The sequence below is a fragment of the Nestor notabilis genome, unplaced genomic scaffold (genome assembly GCF_000696875.1).
Source record: "Nestor notabilis isolate BGI_N333 unplaced genomic scaffold, ASM69687v1 scaffold1510, whole genome shotgun sequence".
NCBI lineage: Eukaryota > Metazoa > Chordata > Aves > Psittaciformes > Psittacidae > Nestor > Nestor notabilis.
Window position 1 is genome coordinate 7,200 of NW_009909493.1, and position 19,907 is coordinate 27,106.

The 19,907-nt window shown below is 38.3% G+C and overlaps 1 protein-coding gene across 1 annotated transcript in view; it reads left to right on the plus strand.

The window, feature by feature from the left end:
• JPH1 (junctophilin 1) overlaps positions 1–19,907 on the plus strand; it is a 76,576-nt gene that overhangs the window by 1,054 nt on the left and 55,615 nt on the right. The gene's annotated exons all lie outside the window — the stretch shown is intronic.

Here is a 19,907-nt window from a genome sequence, read left to right on the forward strand (position 1 = left end):
CTGCATTATGCCTTTAAACCTGTTCAGAAAATAAAACTAGTGAGCAAATATAGAGAATGATTTGGGGAATGTGAGGTGAAGATTAATATTTTCCCATAAACATGCTTCAGATACGCATACTGTGTTGATTTTTTGGGTAGCATCTGAGACCCGCTGAAGTTTCACATTTGACATTGAGCATCTTAGGATGGCATCTGTTTATCTAAGAGACTGTGGTATGAACAATGTAAGAATAATGGTCGAGGCTTTTGTGCTTAGAGGCTGTAGATTTGGTTGCCAGGGCAGTATCTGACAGAAGGAGTTCTGTATGAGGACTCTCTTTTTGAAGCATGCCTCTGCTGCAGTCTGAATTCATGTGGATCTTATGACCACCACTTGAAACCATGGTGGTCATCTCTGCGATTCCCTCCCCTGCCCCAGTCCTGTCAAGTGTTTGAGATGGGAGAAGTGTTAATGGGTATTAGTAGTGGGGGGAAAAAAATGTTTTCACTCTGAACTCCTACCCAGCAACCAAGCAAAGTTGTCTGAAATGGAATTGTTACAAATTAAATCAGTATAGACAAATTTAATAGTTTTTACCATTAAGTTTGAGAGCTCTTTAAGAAGCTATTTAATTTTTAATGCCTTCCAGTAAGTTTCTGTAGCAGTTTCTCCGTTGCTGGTTTTAGTTTGTTTCCTCAGGCAGGCTTTTCCTGAAATATGCTGTGGACCAAAAAAAGAGCCAAGAAATGTGCATGAAAGAAAATCTTCATGCTATTTTAGAAGGGAGATGTCACATTACACTTAGAGCTGGACAACTGATTCCTGATTTAGTGTGGTCACTAGTGTGACTATCCTTTTTTTCACAGTCATAAAGAATGCAGAATAGACTGAAAACTGTGTAAGTGGAAAAACTTGCATACATGGATGGCTTATAGCAAAAAGTAGTCAAAGACACAGACGTGAAGAATTCAGCATACTGTTAGGAAAGCCTTCTGAGCGCAGGTCACCTAAGTAACTAGAGAGTAACATATACTCAATTACTTCTATAAATATATGTAAGGCATTACATGACAGCATACCATATTAGCAAAGCACATCAGTAACAGTTACCTTTAAGGAATTACTAGATTCCATTCATGTCCTGTCAGTGCATAGTAAGCCCTAGTTATGAAAAAATTGAGGTTATGGGATGTGTGGAGCGGGAGAGTTGCCACCATGAGTGCATGTAAAGCTATCAAAAAGCTGTAGTCTGAGACCCTGTAACTGAGGTTACAAGGCAAAATGTCTGTGCTTCCCCTTTAAGAAGCGATACATCTCTAAAATGTTGTTTGCTGTTCCTTCCCTTCGATTTTAGGTGAAGGACAGAGTTCAAATTGCTTCTTTTGGAACAGTCCATGAAAACAAGGTTTATTTCTTGAAAAGATGTTTTTGAAACTGCAGCAACAAAAGGCATCAGTTGTACTGCAGCTGTGCCCAGGGACTATTCCTAAGGTTTTTCAACTGAGAATTTCTCTGAAACAGCCCCCTGGACTGTATGAAGAGCAAGATTGCAGATTCAGGTTTCCACTCTTTAGTAGCATTTGCACTACAGTACTGGAAGCGAGTCAGAGACCTGACACCTAGTCAGGCAACATCAGGCATAAAGATTGTATTAACTTAATTTCTGAGTGTTGGCCAGTAAGGATGACACAACCCTTTCCATCCCTTGAGTGTTCACAATTGCCTTTAGTATCAGCCAGTGGGAGCAAGGCCATGGCATTATGTGAACTAAGGGACTGTCATACTGGCAGTCAGTAGCATTGACTGAGAGCCAGATGGTCTGTAATAGATTCTAAAAGAACATTGAGGAAGAAACTTCCAGGTCAGACAGTTGCTAAATTCTAGGCTGAGTGGATTGATACAGTTTCAGGATCAAAGAACTTGCTTCTATCCCACTGAAACTTGCAGACCAATATTGGTTTGTGACTGCTTTTTTTGCCAAACTAATATATTAATATGTCCTAGTTTTGGCTTGGATAGAGTTAATTTTCTTCCTACTAGCTGGTACAGTGCTGTTGCTTGGATGTAGTATGAGAATAATGTTGATAACAGTGACGTTTTTAGTGGTTGCTAAGGAGTGCTGACCCTGATCAAGGTCTTTTCAGCTTCTCATGCCTTGCCAGTGAGAAGGCTGGAGGAGCACAAGAGGTTGGGAGAGGACACAGCTGGGACAGCTAACCCAAACTGGCCAATGGGATATTCCATACCATATGGTGTCATGCTCAGTATGAACTTGGGAACTGGGGGGAATTGGCCAGAGAGGGCTGATGGCTGCCTGGGGCCAGACTGGGCATCTCAGTCAGTGGGTGGTGAGCAATTGGCCATCACTTGGGTTTTTTTTTTCTTTTTCTCTTCTTGTTATCTCCCTTTTCATTACAGTCAGTAGTATTAGTGTTATGTCTTAATTTATTTCAGTTATTAAACTTTTTATCTCAACCCATGCGTTTTACCATTTTCCAGTTCTCCTTCCCATCCTACTAGGGGGGGAGGGGAGCAAGCAAGCAGCTGTGTGGTACTTGGTTCTGGCTGGGGTTAAGCCACAGGCATAATAATATATTAATTCTTCCAACAGTAGCACTCCTGCAATGTCTTAGGTGAATGTGAAGACAGTGGTCTTGCCTGTTTTCTAATGATCACTACTACACAGAAAAGCTCAGGAGGAGTGCATTTTTTTCATTTCTCTAATGTGTAATACAAAGGTGGTTCTGCCCATGTGGCACTTGGACACACTGGCCTGTAAAATCTTCTGTGTTTCAGATTTGGCAGATGTCACTAGCAATGCATGCTCACTCTAAAGTTCCATTCCATTAGTGGCAGAACTCTCTGCATAGACCTTTTCTCACACCAAAAACACTGAATGTCCAGGTTTCCATTCTAAAGAGCTAGAAAACCTGTCTCTTGGACAGATACACCAGCTTTGGGTTGTATGCTGTTCTTCCTGTATTGCTGATTCCCAAAATCTTTGCTCAGCCAAATGAAACCAGACCAAACTCCTCTGCATAGCTCCCTGCTAGTCTTGACAGGTTTGGCTGGTAGTTTGACCTGTGACAGATGTCCACACAGTCATCAACAAGACCAACCACTGTTTTGCCTTATATTCCCGATGTCTTTTTATGCCTAAAAGTCCTTAATAAGCTGTGTAATCTTCTTTTATCTAAAATGGCAGTTAGGTGTACAAAGAAAAACCTGAGGTAAATAGTGCTTCTCTGAACCTGAATTTACATTGCTTTCCTGGCGCTTTAGGGTTTTGAGGCATTTTTACTGAGGTGTTCTAGATATAATAGCAGCATTTTTCAGAAGATACCAGATTACAAAATTGGGTGATATATAGAAAGCTGCTGTATCAGGGAAATAGCTGCCAGCCTCTGTGACACAGATTTGTATTTGGATACAGACTATAAATTTTTAATGAATAAAAACGATAAGGCAGCTTAACAGTCTTGATTGTTTATTATACTTCTACTAGTTACATGTAATACAAAATATTAAATATAAAAATCCCAGAATGATGAATTTCAGAAGTATGTTCAACATTTTACCCTTTTAAAATATTAAAAGGCTTTTTTCCTAAAAAAAAAAAATAAAAAAAAATTATTATGGGCAGTAATCAGTTCAAATTCATCTTTAATCCATTTTTGCCAAAACACTCAAGTTTACTTTATAGACTGGTTTTGGGTCTTGGTGTCTAAAAGGAAAAGCTGCCTTCCAGAATTTTTTAATAACTTCTTTCCTATGGTTTTTCAAGCACCTGTAAAATGGTTCAAGTTCTAGAAGATGTACATTTGGAAGAGCCTTTTGGAAGATGTTAAAAAGCCCCAAATGTCCACTCAACCAAAAGTCAAATAGAAACTTGTTTTGAGTATATCAGCTGATTCTCAGTGCAGGGATTCTGAACTTCCTTTTCATTGCTGTCATGTGTTTTATTCAAAGGAGATATCCCTCTGCTGTTCAATATGAACTGGAATTATATTAGAGCTCTTCTTTCCTGGTATGAAGATCACTTAAGTTCTCATTAGAGGAGCTATTTAGTGTATTATATTAACTTTGCCTTCATCAATACTTAACAATGGTATAAACTGTAATGGTTTTTGGAATTAATTTTCAGAGTCTGAACTAAACTTACTTTCTAATACTCAGTGTCAATGAGTGTTCTTAAGTGTATCAGTCCTGTAAAGTAAACATGTAGCACTGAAAGCAGAAGGAAAAGTATTTGTTTACATACAATCCTTCGTGTACCAGATTCTTTCTAAAAAAGTCAGTATTATGGTTCAAAATTGAGCTCTCAGAGCCAGACCGTTTTTATTTTTTTTTTCCTCCCTTCACGTTTTATCTTGGCAGTGTTCAACATGAAGCTCTTCTTTAAGTGTTGACTCTCTGAGGAAAAGAAACTTTGCAGGGACAGAGAGAGACAAGATAAAAGTACAGTAAGAAATATGAATCAGAAGATACCATATGGAGGAAAAGGGAGAAAGAAATCAAAAGCAGAAATGTTTCCTTGTAGGTATTTTTGTTATACTCCATTGGTCTTTCAGGTCATAAAACAAGCAGATTAAAGAATTGTATCTTCTTCTTTATTATCTTTTCTATAGAAGCTAAATACTTAAAGTTCTGAGCAAGTTTTAAGTAAGGTGTGCTGTCATAATATGCTGTGTGAACTATTGACCACCTTAAAAGCAGTATTGTAATGGGTTTTCATTACATGAGCGCCTGAGGTTTGGTGGAAGATAAGGGTGCCTTTGTGTTAGGCACTGCACAAACAAATGACCCTGTTAGAGACCTTGAAGCCTGGGAAAGTGGCAGTGCCCAACAAACAGAAACTGGCAGAAGACTGTGGAAGGACCTGAGATCAAGGTAACCGTAAAATTAGTATCTTGCAGCTAATAACACAGAGCAGTTCCTCCTTGTTAATTAGTTGTCTGTGCTCACATAGCAGTGCCTAGCAAGCCTCTAGTTGGGAAGACCTTGTAATGGAAGCGCTGAAGGGGGATTAACTGGTGTCTTTTCTGCAGCGATTTCTTTTTCAGAATAGCTTTTTTAGACAGCTCAGTTTTATTTTTAACATGTTTATGTCCAAGTCTACAGATGCTATGCCCTTTACTTTTTAATAGAAACTACCACAACTCTTCTTGTGATCCCATGTCATGAGCAGTCTGCTTTGTTCTGAGCCTTGAGTTGGTGGCGTGGCCTGAGAAGGCAGGTGGAGGACTTGGTAGCAGGCACCCCTATCACAATTTTGATTTTGCTTCAGAGTGAGTCTGCTGCCACGGCCTGGAATTCCTTGTGTCTCTGCTCTCCCTTGCTGTCATATCAGTCTCCTGGAGCCGGTATCTGGCTTGTGTAATATTTGATGCTGGAGATCACAGAAATATAGAATGGTTTGGGTTGGAAAGGACCTTAAGATCATCTAGTTGCAACCCCCTGCTATGCGCAGGGGTGCCTCCCATTAGACCAGGTTGCTTAATGCCCCGTCCAACCTGACCTTGAACGCTTACAAGGATGGAGCCTTCACAACTTCTTTGGGCAGCCTGTGCTAGTGCCTCACTACTCTTGCAGTAAAGCACTTCTTCCTTATCCTGAGCCCTGGCCCGGCACTGCCCCAGCCTGGGCCTGGGCACTTAGTGTTAACTTCAAGTCATTGAGAACCAGCACCTGGTTCTCAACAGTGCAGCTCAGTTGTCCACCCTTGGGCACTGGTGTTCACTGTACAATAGTTAAATAAGAAACCAGTGTTTATATATTTTCATAACCTTAATTCAGGGTAAGTTTCCATAGGCTGTGCTGCATGCGATGGGTTTATGTGGAGTGGAGCTGTCAGGAAGGAGTACTAAATAGTTTAGTAGGCAGTTCCTTCGTTGTGTTCATTGCCTTGTCATTGCCTTATGTGACCAGTGCTCTCAGCTTGACCTGAACAAACTGTGATTTCTAGGGAGAGCTGGAATTATATGCATGTGGTAGTATAGTTTGTGTCCACACTAGATGGCAGCTGCCAATCATTCCAAATGGCACTGCCTGTGCACCACAGAGCTTTCCATGATGAATTTAGCTGACTCTACCAATCTCACTTTACTCAAGCTGAACTGGACACTTACAAGGCTAGTGCCTCACACATCTTTGAGATGTTGTGCTTATTATAGCTGAAATATGAACATTGTGTTTAGGAATAGGATCCAACAAATACCAAAGGTATTTATATAAGACGGTTTGCTTTAGTACAAAGAGCTGCCTTAGGTTCAAAACAAAATCAGTTTTAATCATTTTACTGCATAGTCTGTTTGAAAATAACAAATATAATGCTGTGTTGAAACTTAATTTTAAGTCTTGAGCTACTGTGGATAGTAATTTTAATGTTAATTCTGAATTCTTTAGAGGAAAGCATATGCTCCTTGAATCCTGTGGGAGTTAGTGCACTAGCTTCAGTGGGGCACATTTTCACTCAGATTTGACAAACAGCTTGTTGGTAAAAGAATACAATCTTGGACTGCTCCGCTGTTATTTGCTGGGGAATGAGTAATACATCTGTTTGGAATATAGAAATCATACAAACATCACTACACAGATTTTATTTCTTTTCTTAGTATTTAATGCAGTAAGATTACATGACTGAAAATACACAGAATTACTCCTGTACTATGCCTCAGCTGGAAATTTTAGAAAGTATTTCACTTTTTGATCAAATTACCTATATCCAAATACAGCCAGAAGTCTGAACAGGAATATATTAAGGGGGAAAAAAAAAAGGCAGTTCTGGAGTGTAGCCAGTCTTAACTTTGTGTTTGTACTAGACACAGAGTTGTTACCCTAGAGTTGCTTTTCTAACGTGTTTAAATTCAGGAGCTTGCTAATACAAGATTAAAAATATTCTCTGCTTTCAAAATGTAAATGAACCAACAATGCACCACTGCTTTTAAAACAACCATCTAAGAAAGCCTTTTTTTAATATACAGACCTTTTTGAAGTATTTCTTTAATGAGATGGGTAAGGATTTTTTGCCCATTTTGCATAATACTTAATTTAGGAGCTGAAAGTCTTTACAGTGGCAGCACAGCAAATGTATGTGAAAACACTGATGCTTTCTTTTGCTGATACTGAGATGCACTAGCAAAAGACTAATATTTTGTTTTGCAGACAAAGAAGATGAGCTGTTATGCAGATTCTTGCCTTAGTTTTTACACAGCATCTCCGCTTTGATCTGTATTACAATTGTTCAAAAGATAAGCCTCAAACAGCAGCTGTCTCTACTGACTTTCAGGAGAGTTTCTATGATGGAAATAAATCTTCATTTAAAAAACAAAATCTGGATTGTTTGTACCAGTTAGTTTCATATGAACCATAGTGTAAAGCCAGTAGACTTATTAATTGCTATAAAAATATACCCAAAACCAAAAAGATACTTCATATTTGTTCTGTATTTAGTACTATTACATACATAATGGCTACTAGTACTAGTCAGAACTTGGGTAATTTACCTGATGTTTTGCTTAAAGACTAAACCAATTAATACAGAACCTTCCCACCTTCTTTCTTCAAAGAGATAAGAAAACCTGCTGTCATTTACCTGTAACATAGTTGATGGATATTCTACAGAGCAGGATGTTTTTCAGTGAACAACTACAGCAGGAAAAATAGTAATTTGAATGATTTAGTTATTGCCCGCTACATTGATCTACTTGTGTATTTCCCAAATAATAATAGATTAATTTTCTGAAAACTCATGTAATTCAATGAGTAATGCTGTTTGTTTGAATACTAATTGATCAGTGATACATATTATGACTTCTGTTCATTTTTCTGGCAGTTAATACATTTGTCTATTTTATACATCTAATAGACATTGGTACGTACTTGCATACACTGACTGGCTTTTATTTGCCTGCCTTACTATGATTTTCCTCTTTTATTACTGCTCTGTTTGTACTTTGTTCTACAGTCCTCTGCTCTCATTGTCTGGGGCACAGTCTTCTTGTGGCTAGTGTCTTAAGAGTAAATTTCTCTTCATGAGCTTGGCACCCCTCAAGGCCATGTAAATGTTTAACATCTGAAACAACCTCTTGATTATTCTTGTCCTTGTTAGATGTTTTCCCAGTTCTATTATATAGATGTGTTCTCCCAAGAGCTCATTCCTGAGGTGTTCTGGTTTTACCTCAAGGACATTTTATTTAATAATAAAACATGGCAGGGGGTGTGGAACTAGATGATCTTAAGATCCTTTCCAACCCTAACTATTATATGATTCTGTGATTCTATTTATGAAGTTAGGGCTGTTCTGCCTTGCACATTACTCACTTAAATTGAATTTCACTTGCTATTTAAGAGTGAACAGTGAGTTTTGTGCACCTCTTCTTTGCAGTTGTCCTTGGACTTCCATTCTGTACCACTGATAATCACAAGTTCTGCTGCTTAGCTTTTCACTCCTTTCCCCAACCAACCAACGTATGTGAACATCATAGGTTCTCAGCTCTGAGTCCTCTTGGTATCCAGTGCTGAACCTTCTTGGTTGGGAAAAATAATCATTTAATTTATCCCCTTGTGTTCTGTTTCTTTTCCAACATAAACAATTCCGTGATTCTATAACCAGAAGTTAAGAGTGTGAGTCAATAGTTGTTGGTGTCTTCAACATAAGAAGGACATGGAGCTGTTAGAGCAAGTCCAGAGGAGGGCCATGAAGATGATAAGGGGGCTAGAGCCCCTCCTGTATGAAGACAGGCTGAGAAAGTTGGGATTGTTCAGCCTCGAGAAGAGAAGGCTGCGTGGAGACCTCATAGCAGCCTTCCAGTGTCTGAGGGGGGCCTACAAGGATGCTGGAGAAGGACTCTTCGTTAGGGACTGTAGTGGTAGAACAAGGGGTAATGGCTTTAAACTTAAACAGGGGAAGTTCAGGTTGGATATCAGGAAGAAGTTCTTTACTGTGAGGGTGGTGAGGCACTGGAATAGGTTGCCCAAGGAAGTTATGAATGATCCATCCCTGGCAATATTTAAGGCCAGGTTGGACAGAGTTTTGGGTGACATGGTCCCATAAAAGGTGTCCCTGCCCATGGCAGGGAGGATGGAACTAGATGATCTTAAGGTCCTTCCTTTCAACCCAAAACATTTTATGATTCTGTGATTCTATTATGAGTAAGTTCATCAAGGAGTTTGTGCTAAATTTGATTTGACATTTTCTTCGATTTTTAGTTGATCAGACTATGCTCTCAGTGACTTTTAACAGTTCACTTATAAGTTTTGACTTTGAAATGTAATGGATATTTGATTTGAATTCATCTGCTCCTTGCACTTAGAGTGATAAAAAAGCTGTAAAAGTGGTCTTGAGGTCTGTATAGTAGTTAAGTTTGAGTTAACTGCTGACAGTTATAGTCATTCCATTACACGATGAACTTTGGTCACAGACCTTAGTGGTGAGGAGACAGTATGAAAGCTGATGTCTCTTTCTAGAAGCTCAGAATGCAGTACAAGTACAGGTAGGCAAACCAACAGAAATCTCTGATGCTTTGTTGCGCACCTAGTTTTATGCTGCTTCCAGCAAGGATAAAGCCAGACTGGAATCCTCTTCATAGAGAAAACTAGTAAATTCTGGACCAGTATAAAAAAAGTCCTCAGAAATGTTGAATTGCGCACTGGTGTTTGAGTAGGGGTCATACTAGCATTGGTTTAGCAAAACCTTCCACATGGCAAAAGTCCTTCTATTTATTTGCTATTTCACAACATATTTAATCAGCTGTTATTACTAACACAGGCAGTTTTGGTTGACAGTTCAAAGATCATCCTGACTGAGTCTTTGTAGGCCAATCTGAGAAGTCAGCTTAAGCTGTCTTCAGAAACCTTGCTTGCTTGTTGAAGGTCCCTAACAATTTGAAGAATTCTGCTTTACTTTCAGTGTATGTAATCTGATACTTGAAAAAATGCTTTTCTCTGAACAAGAGAATGAATTTGCCAGTACATGAAAATTCATATTTGAGTGGATGTATATCCTAGCACTGCTTAATCCATTCAAGAAAATACTTCTGGTTTTGCATAGAAATTCCCTTTGCAGAATTGTGGTGACAATTTCCTCTTGGATTATCTGCTTTTATGCACTCATTGTTAAACTTAAAACCATTTGATATCGTCTGACTGAAACCATTTATTGTCTTTTCCTTAGGAAAACTAATTCATATCTTTGAAATGTTCTGATCTTTTCCTCTTTTCTTTGGCACTGAATTTTCTCATTTTGCAAGTAAAAGTTCCAAGGGAGGTGAAAATTGAACTTGCTTAGGTGCACACCAGCTGAGGCAACAAGCGTTTTGTATGCAATTTTCACATTTCCATCTATTTATAAATGAAACTTTAAAGTAGATTAAATAAGACCTTTTAACAGTTAGGACTGCTGTAGTTTGTTTCAGATTATAGTGAGGAGTATTTTAACTCAAGTTATTTTTTTTCAAGAATATTTACTGTTTAGAAAAATGGTTTTGGTGTGCTTTGCTCCTGTTCCCATTCTTCTTGGTTTAAATATGTGTTGTTACTTTTAAGATTAATACGAAGTAGAATATAAGGGGAAATGAATGGCAAGATTCTGGTAATATCGCCAATAATAGACATTGTAACCCCACATTTTCTTAGTTTTCATAGTCATAGTTTTCTGTGAAATATTTTAGACACTATACCGAGGATTTATTACTTACTGTATTAAGCATTTAACATTAATGCAGCAACAGCACTATAAAAAGGAGCTAAGATTAAAAATGGAAGTCTTGAATCCTAGAGCTATCATAAAATTGTATTAGTATCTCTTCATGGTTGCCTTACTGTCGATTTTCCAAAAAATACTGTGAGGTTTGGTTTGTGGTTTTTAGTTGGTTTTGTTGTTGTTGTTGTTTGTTTGTTGGTTGGTTTTTGTTGTTGTTTTTTTGGGGGAGGGGTTTTTAGAAAAATAAGTGGTTGCTTCACAATTCCCATGCAGCATAAACTTCATGCGCCATTCAGAAATTGCCTACACACTTAGTTTTCTATTTACTCAATTATCTTGAGGTGTCATCAACATGTTTTGCATTATGAGATTGCTCTTTGAAGTGGTTTTGTGAAAGTTTTCCTTCTTTGTTTTAGCTCCTCCGTTCAATTATTTCTCAAGTGTCACCCATTCCTGATCACTGATAAGCCTTGCTTAAGAATGGATACCATTAAGAATAAATCCAGCTACTTTTTTATTTTCTAGAAAATGTAAATTCCTTGTCAATATCCTCGTGGTTTTGACCCTGTTACTGCTATCAGCATAATGCATTTTCTTCTCTTGGAAAGAAATGCGTTAGATGGATTAGCTAAGCACTAAAAATATCTTTACTTAACCACCAAATTATATAACCATCCGATTTCTGTTGGCTGCTGGTCTCATACTGTGGTGTGTTTTAGAAGTCTGCATTTCACAGCACATCAAGTGAAAAAAAGTTTTTGGTTTGCATCAGATCCTCTTTCAGATTTTTTTTTTTAAATATCGTTTTGCATTGCAAAGGTTGAAAGTAGGATTTACTGAAAGCTTCTGATAACTATTGTCACTTCAAAATTTGAAAATGCTGCTGCTTTTACACAATACGTTCCTTCTTTTGTCTGGTCACTCTAGGGCAGTATGTGTGATAATTTGGGTTTGTTGTTTGTTTTGGAAGAGGGGGGGGTATTTTTTAATGAATAGTAATTTAGATCAGATCCATTGCTGAGAGCCTTGGTAATCCGAAATAAGATGAATAATTCTTCTAGAAAGCACTTTACATGTGCAAGAGAAGTTCTGGTGACAATGGCTGGCTGTAGATCTGCATGTCATCTTTTTTTTCTGCATCTTCTGTGTCATTTGAAATAAAGGATTTTCTAGAGTTAATCTATACAGAGGTCTCTGTAAGAGAGAACAAGAGGAAAATTGTTAATCTTCCCTTAGATTACTTAAATCTTTGTAATTTCAAGATTTTTCTCTAAATTTACCTTAAAGATTTAAAGCAATTTATCTCTCAGTACGCTACTGTTGTACTTGACTGTATAAATAGGAATCACATTAAGTTGATGCTGTAACTTAAATTCTCTTTGCATTGGTGAATGCAATGAAGAAGAGGCTCAACTTAAATGTGTAGATAATGGGCTGAAATGCTCATCAAAAATGTTTGTGATGAGGTAACTTTGTAGTCTGATGGCTTTTTTTTCTATTTCTTTATGGCAAAAATTGCATGTTGTATTGCAATGGGACTGTTGCCTCTGGTCAGGTTCCCTGTGATAGGGCTGCAGGATTTTGTTCTTTGTGAATGCGACAAGTTTGCTTATATCCTAAGGTCAACCAAGTGTCACCTTAGTCTGCAGTTGCATCCTTTCCTGCCATTTGTTTTTCTATTGTGTAGCTGTAATGAAAAAGAAAAAAAAGGAATGCATGAAAAAAGGAAATGATGCCATCAGAGCAATCACTTTGCATGTAACGGAAAAGACTCTACATATAATCAGCTGGCTAAAGGGCATGAGAACATCCTGAAAGGTAATTGGGCACCTTTTGTAGAAATACTCTTGATATATCCCATTAACTTGTCCACTGTTGCTCAGAAACAATGCCTATAGACAGAGGCACAATACTAGGCCTTTTTCCCTTTATTGAGTGCCAAAAAATGGTTATCGTAGTAGATAGCATCATCTTAAAGCCAGTATTGTTTATATACTGTTTCTGGAGGAATATGTACTCAAAGGGTTCCAACTTACCTCAGCAAGCTTTTTTGTGCTTTCACCCATGATGTTCTTTACAAGTGAGTGGGAGAAGCCTACGCCTTTTTCAGACCTTTCGCAGGGTTCATCTCTGCAGTTACGTGTCTTGTAGAGTATGAGAGCTGAAGTCGCTATTTGTTTTTGATTGAACAACTTACTATTGCTCTTCTGTTTGCTCTCACTCCACTCTGCCTGGAATATTTGTCTCCATATGTTCCATCTCATCTTTCAAGTTGTTCATACTGTGGGGCCTGTTCATTGTATATGTTTTAAATGACTGAAATGGTAGAACCTAGTCTACTTGTCATAGTGCAAGTGTTAGCAAGATATATGCACTAATCATAATGAGAGCAATGAGAAGATGATTTCCTGTGGGTTTTTTTTTTTTTTAACTCTGTTGTTTTGTCTAAATCCAAGAACATCATCTTCAAAAGCACTATGCTGGTAAGAATAAACAAGGTTTTTTTATCTCTCTGTTTCTTTTCCCTGTGACTTACCAAGGAAGAAATTACACACTTCTAGTCTTCAAGCATCTCTAGTTTCTTCTCAAAAGGAAATAATTCTGCACATGGATGTTGGCCTGTATTCGGTTGCCAAATGAAGTAGTCACTGATTTTTATAATAAAAAAAACTCCAAACCAACAAACTGAGAGCATTATGTCCTATTGAATAAAGTGGTGAGTTGAAGTGCAAGCATTTTAAAGTGGAAGACCTATGTTCTTCAATAGCAAGAACAAGGAAAGATTGGCATGGTTCAGATTCTGGTATTCCTAAGGGAAAGCAGGAGAGTTTCAATAAAGGAGGATTCTAGTCATGCGTAAGAGTGTATTAATATGAGAATCATTTTCTTACTAAATTGGTCTAAAATTAAAATCAGATGGAGAGAGTTTGTGGAACTTTAATATGAAAAGGCTCAAAGGCTCAAATTCTTCCATGTTACAATTTAAAATAACCTGCCCTTTCATGATCCTAAAGAGCACCTGTCCTGGGTTCAGCCATGACCACGCCTTAAAGTATACTTCATTAATCCTACAGGTCAATTATATAAAAAATTATAATGAGACGATGGTAGTAATGTAAGGTGTTTGTTTTGATGCTTTTTATTGTACTTTTCATTCTGAAGGAATGATTTAGCTTTACATGGTCTGATTAGCAACTTAGCATTGCTGTTACTTGGCTGCTTCTGAGGTGAAGAGAAGCTGGAAAGGAGCATACAGCTTGCTGCTCAGCAGATGAAGGGGAAAAAATTGTCAAAGTTTGTTTGTTTGTTTTAAATCACCTTACTATTAAAATACTTCCTCTGATGTTATTTTCTTTAAGAGCAGACAAAACATCACTTTCTGAAGTTTTAATCAAGGAACAGATAAATGATTCATAGTCCATTTACCCTGCAGCTTTGGTGAATAAAAGAGTGAGCTGAACCTGGCAAGTTTTTAATTTATTCTTCACAGAATTCACTGGTGAAATATTAAATGTTGGCCATGCTGACATCAACAGCAAAACTCCCACTGGTTCCAGTGATAGCAGGATACTACTGATGGAACAGTGTTCTGTGAGTTGCATGGTTTGTGGGAGTCATAGGCAGCTAAAAGTCTAAAGCCAAGGTACTATAAGTTCCCAAATGGATGATGAGGGATAATCCTGTACAGAGACAGTCCAGTTACCACTGAAGGAAGACTGCAATCTTAGGTGTCCACTCTTCATAATTACCAGAAAAACTAAAATTCTGGGCTTATTTTGTGAATTTCAGAGTAACTAATAGAACTTTGTGAGATTTAGTCCTTTCCCATTACAAACAATGAAGCTTCTGTTGTAACATTGTGTCACATTCTGTCTGTTGTTACTGTTGCTGAATGCTATACTGTTCTGCACACCGTCCCAAAAAACTCTGAGATTTGAGTATGGTACAGCTCAATAGGAGTAAGGGTGATAGGGAGAATTTATTCCATAAAGCTAGGTCAGCTCAATTACTGGGAATATCCAACATTTCTGGAAATCAGGGCAGGGGTTTGCTTTGAAAAGCTTAACTGAAGATGCACTTCTGTGTTTTATTAACAGATTACATCAGTTTGCAATAGAAATAACTGATGTAATATGTTAATAAGCATCTTATCAAGCATGATTTGTTTTTCTCAGCTTTGCTTGTTCGGCACGTGTTTCTGGAAGGTTATCTAGATCGTGGTGCTAACTTCCCTGGTTAGGTGCATGTACCACTTACCTGGTAGAAGGGAATGCTAGGTGGCTTATTGCACAAGCAGTGTGACAGGGGCTTCCAAGGAAAAGAGGGTTCTGGAGCCATTCAGACAGCTGGCTCCTGGCTGTGCATTTTCCCACAGAATCTGTAGGAGCAGGCGTGGAATGTGCTGTGAAATTCTGGTAGCAACAGCCAGACAGCCTTGTGGTAGAGGCAGCAGCTCTGGGAAAGATGATGATCAGGAGTGGGCTGCTGTTAACTTCCAGAGTAATTCATGAAGTTAACAGCAAACAGTCAGCACTCTGCCTGTGTGCTGCTCTTCCCTGGGTAGATGTCCAGCCAAAAGCCAGCCCTGGGTTTGGTGAACTGGCCTAGTGAGAGGCATACACTTTCAGGTCAGTGGATCTGGTGCACAGCAGGGCTTGGTTGTTAGAGATATGTGACCTGGCTACGAGTACTTCGTAAGGTTTGTATAAGAGAGAGTGAGGGTACGTGGTGAGAGTACAAGCTCTGGTTCGGTCCGAGGCTGTGACCCTGTTGCACTTTCACTGGACTGTGGAAAAACAGCCTTACTTATTCTGACTCTTAATGGCCAAGCTAACTAGCTCAGGCCCAGGACTGTCAGGACTGTGCTGATAAAAATATATTGCTTCCAGCTCTGGAGCAGACTTGTTCAGTGTTTCATTGTATGTTGTAGATATTCTTCAGTCAAGCTTGTGCACAGACTCTCCCATTTACAAAGGAAAATAATGCTTTATCTAGCTAGCCTGCTCTAAGGATGAAATCTGATGAATACTGCTGTACATCTGGAGCATTGAAGGGCATATTGCCTCTACTAGAAAAAACAGGGTATGAACTGAGTGCTTTAACTAACATGATTAATGGCATTTTGCAATGAGTGAGTTTTAATAGAATATGTTAAGAAGACAGGCTGAGAAAATTGGGGCTGTTCAGCCTGGAGAAGAGAAGCTGCGTGGAGACCTCAGAGCAGCCTTCCAGTATCTGAGGGAGGCTTACAAGGATGCTGGAGAAGGACTCTTCACTAGGGACTGTAGTGGTAGGACAAGGGGTAATTGGTTTCAAACTTAAACAGGGGAAGTTTAGGTTAGATATAAGGAAGAAGTTCTCTAGAGTGAGGGTGGTGAGGCACTGGAACAGGTTGCCCAAGGAAGTTGTGAATGCTCCATCCCTAGCAGTGTTCAAGGACAGGTTGGATGGGACTTTGAGCAACCTGGTCTAGTGGAAGGTGGGAGCGGAACTAGATGATCTTAGGGTCTTTTCCTACCGTAACTATTCTATGAGTATATTATCATAGTTCCAAAGGAAGCTAAATATGTGACATTCAGTGGATCTCCTGTATTCAAGAGCTGATCTTTTGGCAGTCACTGTGAAATAATATACAGCTGAATCTTGTTAATTCATGCTAATGACCTAAGAGACTCATCACGGATTATTTGATTTTACAACTTAACAGGTGAAACATGATGACAAAACTTTCAGAGGTGCACATTTTAACAGTATGTTCTCTGCTAATTTATCCTGATGATAGCAGTTTAGAGGTAAATATATTTGTAGTATGCGAGTTAACAGACAGTAGTATTAATGAAACCAGTGATGATTTCCTGAAACGACACTTCAGTACAGCAGCCTATTGTTAAATATCTTCAAAGAAACAGGACAAATCTACTAGTTCTGTGTGAGTGTGATGCCACAGAAGTGGCTGTGAAAGTAATAGATGTTGGGGTTTTTAGCATTACTAAAAATACTCTCCTCTTATGTGTCCTATCGTAGAATAAATGTAGCTAAAGGTACTTGGGAGAAGAGTTATCCTGATTAGCGTAGTAGTAGTAGTATGCAGGTGTATATGTGTGTATATATATATATATATATGTAGGTCAAAACTGCTTGAAAAGTTTTATCTTCAGGTTTAATTACTTCTAGAGAGCTTAACTGCTAATTTATGTTCATTCTTAAAATAGTAATTCCTGAACTACAGGCTCATTGAACTTTGTCTCCTATGTTCTAGTAAATTCCTTAGTCTCCAAAGTACAGAGTAAATGTCTCCATTATGAAAGTCTGCAATTTTTTTACGACCATTTTTTTTTGTTCTACATTGTGTTTCCATCTTAAGTACTATTAAGAATGCAGTTTCATCGTTGGCAGTGTGTTCTTAAATCAGCAAATGAGACTTTTTCAGTATTCCTTAGGAAGTGACACTGAGCCAATTAATATTTGTTATGCTCCTAGTAAAAGAAGAAGCTGAAGCCTGCTTGTACTGGAAACATCATACACACTTGTTAACTGTGCATTGGTGTGTCAGCAGAGAAGTCTGACTAAATAAGGCAATGCATGAGTAGAGCTTATCAGCGTTTGACAGGAATATAGTCCACTAACAGCTGATACAGTAGCCCATCTCTTCTGTGCTATCATCGCCTCTCTGCGCTGCACACAGATGTATGTTTGTCATCTGTTAGGTTGCTGATTGTGCTCAGAACTTAGCCCTCCCCCTTTTCTTTTCGATTACTTTATGCCAGAAGTCATACAAGTGAGTTGAAACACTTGGCCAAATTTCATATTTGTATTTATAAAAACTTGTATGTGGAGTTGTCAGCTTTCAAAGTTTAGGTTAGAAGAGTACCATCCCTTCTGTTTCTTCTCCCACCAGATAGTCTATATTATTGTTTGGTAGTATAAATCAAAAACAGGAAACTTCATGCATACGGGTGCCCCTGTGGTCCTACTGTGCACTAAATACTTGTAAAAAGTATCCATAACCTTATGAAAGCAAGTCCTGACTGATGTTGCTTTCCTTGCTCTAAAGGACTGATACTGCTCAAATGAGTGACTACTCTCACAGTGACCTTCCTGGGAATAGTGTTACACCTTATATGTTGGTAGGTGCTTTTAAAAGAATTCAGAGTAAAATACCGTTAACACTGGTTCGGTATCAGTTTTCCTGTTAAACTCAGTTTGGTTGTCAGACTTTGTCTCTGTGTTGTGCAAGAGGTTGGGATTTTATGAATAAAGTTATTAGGCCAATAAATAATCTTTAAGATCTGATGGCACCTGGCCTGCTACAGAATGTCCTCAAACAGTCAAGTATTTTTTTTTATACTGGGAATTAATTTAAATATCTGTGAATGTGTGGCCTCTTCTAAGGGATTTGTGAAAAATATCAGACCTTAATTTCTTATCATTTCTTTCTATGTAAACAAATCAATGATATGGGAATCCTTCTTTTTCTTTCAAGTTCAAGGCATTAAGGTGCAAGGTCAAAGATACTGAATTATTGACAGAAGTTTCTGTTACCCAAAGTGATAAATACCTTTTACACCAAGTGGGAATTTAAAACTAAAAAATACCCTTCACTTCTCTGTAGCACTCTTCTCCTTTCTTGTCCCTCCTGACTTGTTCTCTACTATTGTCTCAAGTCAGGGTGGAAGGAAGGAAGGGATGGATGGACCTTTTTAATTTTTTTTAATTTGTTGCACTGACTTTAGTCTTTTCATATTAATCCTTTTACATCTATCTTGAGCTCAGATATGTACCCCAAATTGTTTTAGACACATGCAGCTAAAAGTAGTCCTGATAAACATACAATTATACTGATCTTACTGTAAATGCAAAGCAGACATTATGACCTTCTCTGTATAAAATCAGATCCAGTGTAATTCTGCCTTTTTACCATACATTGTATATACTTTCTGCCACCCAATACTCTACTATGGCAAGTCAGTATCTTGCTTATTTATTCTTCCATATCCCAGTATTACTGTCTTCCTCTTCTAACAACAGCATCGTCAGTGTTCACCTGCGGGTTGTCCTTTTCTGTAGAGGAAGCTAGCTGGGGAATGGAGAATGCTAGGCATCCTTCAGAGAGCATTCAAAAAGTTCAAGGATTGTCATACGGGAGCTTCACGTTTTATAAAAGTTGTTCATTGTGCTCTATGGAAAATGGTGCAGAGAAAGACTAAAACTTCTGTAGCAGTTCAGGGAAGAGTCTTCTGATAACTTTGGATCAATTGCAGTTGTAGAAAGGTGGAACAGATACATCTGAAAAGAAACACAGTAAGGCATTTTGTTTGCGTTTGTTTTTAGCTTTTTCTTCCTGTTATCTCTTCCCTAAGCTTACAATGAAGGGTCAAGTTTCTTTCCTTCAAAAATTACTCTCCTGTCAGGACAAAGGGACTTGCATCTATGTGGAAAGAATGCTTCCGAGGGTACACTCTAGATGGGTATTTGCTGGAGGTGTTAATTTCTGGTGCACCACTTAGTGTCACAAAAGAATAAAATACACAGTTCCTGATCAGGAGTGATACATGTAATCCTATGGGCCCCACAAGCACTATTTGCTTTTTCCAAAGCTGGTTGTTTCAAATTGCCTTTTCAATATAGTGCTTTAAGGGGAGGAAAAAAAAAAAAAAAAACAAACAAAAAAAACCCCAAAGCACACACACCCCAAAAAACCCTCAAAAACAAACAAACAAAAAAACAAACAACAAAACTTACTATTTTAGTTGAGATCTGTCTTCTTCAATTCAGTAGCCTGCCTTAATGTCCTAATGTGAATTCACAATTCAGTAGCATTGTTGTATGCAATATATGTAACAGAGATGTCTTTCTGTCCTCTGAATCCATCTCTGATACCGGTACTGAAAGAATAAGCAGCTGATTTTGGATGCTTGCCATTACAGCACGTGTGAAGGGTTTGCAGTAGAGGCACAGCATAATGGACTATTTGCCATGTGTGTACTATTTCTTGCACATGGCTTTATAGCTAATTCTCTTCCAAAATAAGAGCACTTTTGCAGTGCAGTTAGGGTCAATTTCAGGCTGCCTTTTTGACACTTTTCTGCTGTGCTCAAAATACTCTGTTAGTTTTCCAGAATGTGTCTGCAACCCCCCAGTATTGAGCTGGATGCAATTCTCATACACCTCATGATATGTATGGATAGCAGAATGATGTGTCCAGAGAGATACAGAAGCTGTA